General features: G+C 36.4%; 1 long non-coding RNA gene across 1 annotated transcript; it reads right to left on the reverse strand.

The window, feature by feature from the left end:
• Positions 1 to 1,904: 1,904 nt before the first annotated feature.
• On the reverse strand, positions 1,905 to 2,775 carry LOC136500331 (uncharacterized). Its single transcript, XR_010770010.1, has 3 exons — positions 2,530 to 2,775; positions 2,171 to 2,278; positions 1,905 to 2,089 (listed from the first exon to the last, which is right to left on the reverse strand). It is a non-coding gene; the product is annotated as an uncharacterized lncRNA (long non-coding RNA).
• Positions 2,776 to 5,701: the final 2,926 nt, after the last annotated feature.

Consider the following 5,701-nt stretch of genomic DNA (forward strand, 5'->3'; position numbering starts at 1 on the left):
GATTATTCTTAAAGGAGAAAGAAAACTGCAAGCTTCATTTATTTTAATTATATAAAAGTATGTATAGAATATTCCAGAGAAATATCATATTAAGTCAATTTGTATTTTGAATTTGAAAACCAAGATAACTAATTATATTTTATTTATAAGTCTCATTGCATAAGCATTAATTATATTAATATTTAACTTATAGAATTCATAATATTTGACATGTTATACGTCGCTAAGATCGTAGGAACGCAAGAATCATGCAGAAAAGCATTGCACTATTTGAACAAAGATTTATTTGTAAAGAAAACTAAACTGTAGTCTAATTAATTATATTCTATTAAAGCACTATGAACACCGACATGATATTTGAAGAGCTTCAGAATTAGACCAAGAAACGACTTGATAAAATTTTATTTATACAAGATTAAATGTTGAATTACTATGCAAGGATGATGTAGGCGTCACATCAGCAAAGTATTTAGCCAACTAAATAATGTGGCATACCATTTATTATTACAAGATGCAGCTGACTTGATCACTTACGTGCTTTCTCGGTCTTGCATGAAGTACAGACACATGCTTAGCATGGCTGGCTCCAGGGAACGATGTGGATGTTTGCTTGTGAGTGCTGGCAACGGCAGAAAGTTACATGTTTTCATGGCCAGTTCCACGGAGGCAACAAAGCATGGAACTATGAACAAGGCAGAGAGCAAGATGGGGTTCCGTAGATGTGCTCACCATCAATCCATCAGCCGGCGAAGAATAGCGCTGACGTGCTCAATTTGGACAAGAAGATGGTGCTTCACGTAGAAGGACTCCTGTGCTCTCCTGGCCGTGGATCGGTAGCCGGTTGCAGAGGACGGAAAGGCGGCAGACGGCGTCAACAGCAGCAGCGGGTGTGCTTCTGAGCTCGGCAAGATCCAAAACTAGGGGCAGCGCGGGGCTAGGGCAAGCCGGCGGTGTCGACAATGGCGACAGCGAAAGGAGGAGAAAAATCTAATTTACTACACGAGGGATTTCCCAAACTAGGGGCTCCCCTTACAGTAGTTTTGGTGTGCTTTGCCTAGGGGGTTGGTACATATATATAGGGAGAAAAACTCCCCACATCCACGTCAACTAGCGATATGGTACTAATTGACGTTGCACCATCCGTCTGTATGTATTCTAGAAAAGCTCATTAGTAAATAAATGCATGGGCCTTTGAGATTTACTAGGATTATTGCACATGGGCTTTGAGCATTGAGAAAAATGGGAGATTTATTATTTTCAAAATTAATTAATTTCATGGATAAAATAATTCTAGAAAAGTCCAGAATTGATATTTAAATTATGAAAAATACTCCGAGACCTCTGAAAATTAGGGAAAATTCCTAGAGACACTCTGGAATATGATGAACTCAAATAAAGTATTTGGAGCTCATAAAAATATTGTTGGGAACTTGGAACATAAAGATTAAGGTGAAGGAGGTAGGAATTAAATTTCAGAAAGAAGTTGGAAAATTCCTAGAGATAGATATTCATCTCCTAAACATATAAAAAAACATACATTTTACACATAGAAACACGAGGTGCAACCGGCATGAATGCAACAAACATGTTTCTTCCTTATGATAAATTTTAAATTAATGAAAATTTTTATTTTCCTATGTTTTCATATGCACAATAATTCACAAATAAATTATTTTAACTCTATTTTCAAAAGTGGCAAATTTTGGGGTGTTACAAATGAGGATATAAGAACTCTGTCTAAAATAAGAAAGTCACTAATGAATGAATTTGACTTCATGACATGATAACAAGCATATATATACTTAATCTTATAAAAACATTATGTCTTGTAAAATTTAGCTAACCTAGATGAATTGAATTATGGTTTCTGCATTGTTTTTCTTAACTTCTCTCCAATCTTTGGCACCAACAGGACAGTAACCACCATTTCTTGCTATGGTGCCCAAAAATTGTCCTAAAAGGCCACCTTCTTTTCCAATGGGTTGTCCAAGCATATTACATCTTACTACTATCCGATCTCCTTCAAGTAGATCCCAAACATGTGTTAAAACGGTCCCCTTTCGTTTACCAGGTACTTCATCGCCATCACCTATTAAAAACAGAATGATAGTGATAGTAATTGGTTAAGATGCAGTCCATATGAATGAGATTGATCTAACTACATTTGTACCTGATGTGTTCTGGTTCTCATCATCATGTTGCTCAACCTCGTTAGCATATAGTGCTTCAGTATGCATTACATTTAATCCTTTCTTTTTCTTTGTACCTCCTCTTCCTGCTAAACGAATGTTGGGGACATGAACACGTGTTTATAGTAAATATAATAAATAATATGTAATCTTTTTATTAAACAACTAGATATTTGTATTAGACTATCAAAATTGTGTTTATTAAGTCACATACCACGGTGGGGTTGGATATGCTAATCTTGGATGAAAATAAATCATTGATAACTAACATGACTTGGAATAGTTGTCCTTGAATAATCAAATATACATAGAAAAGTAAATTATATGTTCATTCTAATACCTTTATTTTTTTTGTTTAGATTTGGATGGTTCTTTGTTTGACTTGGTAGGCGCTAAAGTGGCCAGTCTCTGCCTCGTCACAAACAAATTAACTGTCTTTTCGCTCTCACACTCATTGAGCATTTCCATCACATCAGAATCTTGTTGTCTTACAACCAAGCTATCTTTTCTCTTATAGTATAGATAGTCGACTGATGTGTACCCAGAACCCTCGATCAGATCAATCAAGTCGAAAAAGCATATCTCATCTCTATCCATTTCCCTTTGCACATGTTTATGTCCTTCAGCTTTCCCATCGCATTCCAGATTTGTGGTCCAATTGTCCACCGCCATGGTAGCACAATCTAAATAAAATATAGCACCAATAGGAAAATAAGAATAAAGCATAGGATAATTCACAAATAAGAATCAAGTATAACCGAATAGTAACAATTTGACTAAAGTGCATATTTGTAATGTTATTTGAACTTGGTGCTTGAGAACAAGTAAAGTGCTATGGTTCAGATAGGATGGTCTACAGCATGACACATATATACGAACAAAAACAGTCCAAAAGGTTCTTTACATTAAATAAGATATAAAATTAACATGTATGATAATTTATTTTTCCTAAACATTTAGGAGGGAAAAATCACGGTTATTGTTTTGCTTGATTGAAAATTAACTTTATATATAGTAGTGTCTAGTTAGCTTGAATTAAATAAATGGGCTGACATACCATGACACTAGTGAAACAATCAAGCACTAAGTCGTATACACAGACTGAGTAGAACTGAAACAGAGGTCATAAATAAAATGTGAAAAGTCTGCCCTTTGTTTTGTCCCATTTCAACCATGCACAAAAAGTTAACCTAAGAAGCTAGCAAGTATTGAATAAATAATTACTAAAAGCATGAAAGCAGAAATTATTAAAAGATGGATCCACTGCATCATGATAGGACATTTCACAAAAGCATACTAAACTGCTGCTCGGAGTATTCTGTAACATGAATGACAAAATGCTAGCACTTTGCCCTTGGCTGTGCAAGCAAATGAAAGCTGCAACTCCATGAGCAGATAAGCTACCGATGCACTGCTACTAGCTTACCTAATTCTCGAAGTGCAGCTCAGCTCCTCCGGCGACCTGAAATTACAATGTTTTTAATCCTCTTTCTCCTCCGCTGAATTCTAAATCTCCACAAAAGTGTTTCCATGAAAAAAATGTAAATAAATCACCTAGACAGCTATATGCAGCAGCACTATACAATAGAGATGAGCTGTCCGTGTCCTGCTCCTTGGAATGTTGGAGTGGCCGCTGCTAGGATGGAGCACATCTGTAGGGAACTAAGATCAGATGGAAATAGCATGGCAAGCAATGAAAGCAAGAGCAGGCAAACTATTTCATCTTCTGGAGAAGACATTTTCAGAAATGGCACAGTATGCAACTGAAGCAGAGCTGCTTCAAGCCTCATCAAACAAACCAAAAGACAGATGGAAAAGAAATCCAAACCACGGCACCACCATCTCATATGTCATGGGTGTTCTACTCTAACCATTAACACTAACAAAGATTGAGAATTCATCTGCAGTTTCTGGGAACCGTAGAAAAGGGGAAACCTTCACCAAAATCTAAAATTGAAGGTTGCTGTTAGGGGATCAAATTGATTGATGACAAAGATATCTTCTCACATATCCTACCATCAGAACGCCTAGATTCGCCCTAAATCGCACAGAAAAAAGAAGAATGAAAATTCCACAAAAATTAGCTCTGAAATTTGGAGATTCTTGTAGACAGATCTACCGGTAGAAACCCCACATTCGACAGGATGGCAGGATCTGCAGGAACTCAAAGTCGCATGCAGAAAAGGAGAGGGTGGAAAGAGCTCAGCGTTACCTGCAAGAACTCGATCTCGTGGAACGTGGTATGAATGGTGTGCAGGCTCCAGCCCATGGCCACGGCAAGCACAACGATGTGTGAGGGGAGAGGAGATTTGAGTCCTGATGGAGGGAGAGAAGAACCGGAGGAGAGGTAATGCGGATCATGGGAATGAGAGAAGCAGGGGGGAAGACAATTTGGGGTCAGCAAGACCGGTGGAGGTTACCCATGTTCCAAGCGCCGAGGCGAGGGCAGATGAGGAAGCAGCTCCCGCGGCCCGAGATGAGCGCGACGTGCGGCGGCGTCGGGCGGGAGAGAAGAACAGACGTGCGCTCGGCGTTGAAAATTGGATCTCTCATTCTATTCGCGGTGATGTGAAGACGCTTTTTGTTTTTTATCTAAAAAAAGAATTTCCTTGATTTTTTCCCCGCATTCAGTTTCTTTCCGTTTCTTTTTTTTTTTGCCTTTTCATATGTCAATGGTCTGCGTGGTCTGCCCCTGCTATAATTTTTTTTGTTTTTTCTTTTGTGGAGTGTACCTCTCTGTTCCATGACTTTTTATTTATTTTTGTTGTTGTTTGGAGTATCCCATTTTTCTCTATAAACATAAAAATAAATAATAAATATAGTATTATGGCCTTTGAAACTTTGATCCTTCCTTAACAAATAAATCATGGTTATCAAAATAAATAAATAAATCATGAACTAAAATATTCATTATTAATAATAATTGTCTTTATGTACATGTGTTAAATACTTATGTCATAATTCCTATTTGTATAATGACAATGCTCTACTAAAACCAAAAAAATATTCTATTTCGATTTCATGCTATCTGGATTTGAAGTCAGTATTTGGGACACAAAACAAATTCAAACAAAAACGGTGTCAACTACAAAGTTTTAAAACTTTTCAAGATCTACAACTTTGGTTTTGGTCATTTCTCTATCCAAGGCCATTTATAAATTTTGAATTTCAAATATGAGGAAATTTGGCCATAATTTTCCTTGGATAAGTAATTTCAAATGAAAAAGTTGTCAACGACAAAGTTGCATAAGTTTTCAAGATCTACGACTTTAGTTTTGGTGGTTTCTTCATACGAGATCATTTGAAAATTCGAATTTCAAATGTGAAAATTCAAATATAATTTTTGTTAGATAGACGATTTCAAACGAAAAAGTTGTCAACTACAATATTGCATAACTTTTTGATATCTATAACTTTTGTTTTAGTTGTTTCTCCATATGAGATCCTTAACTATAACTATACACTCACTTATGACTATAGAGTACATGGATTCATTTGGTATTAACTTCTTT

This window comes from Miscanthus floridulus, chromosome 13 (genome assembly GCF_019320115.1).
Source record: "Miscanthus floridulus cultivar M001 chromosome 13, ASM1932011v1, whole genome shotgun sequence".
In the NCBI taxonomy this organism is placed as follows: Eukaryota; Viridiplantae; Streptophyta; class Magnoliopsida; order Poales; family Poaceae; genus Miscanthus; species Miscanthus floridulus.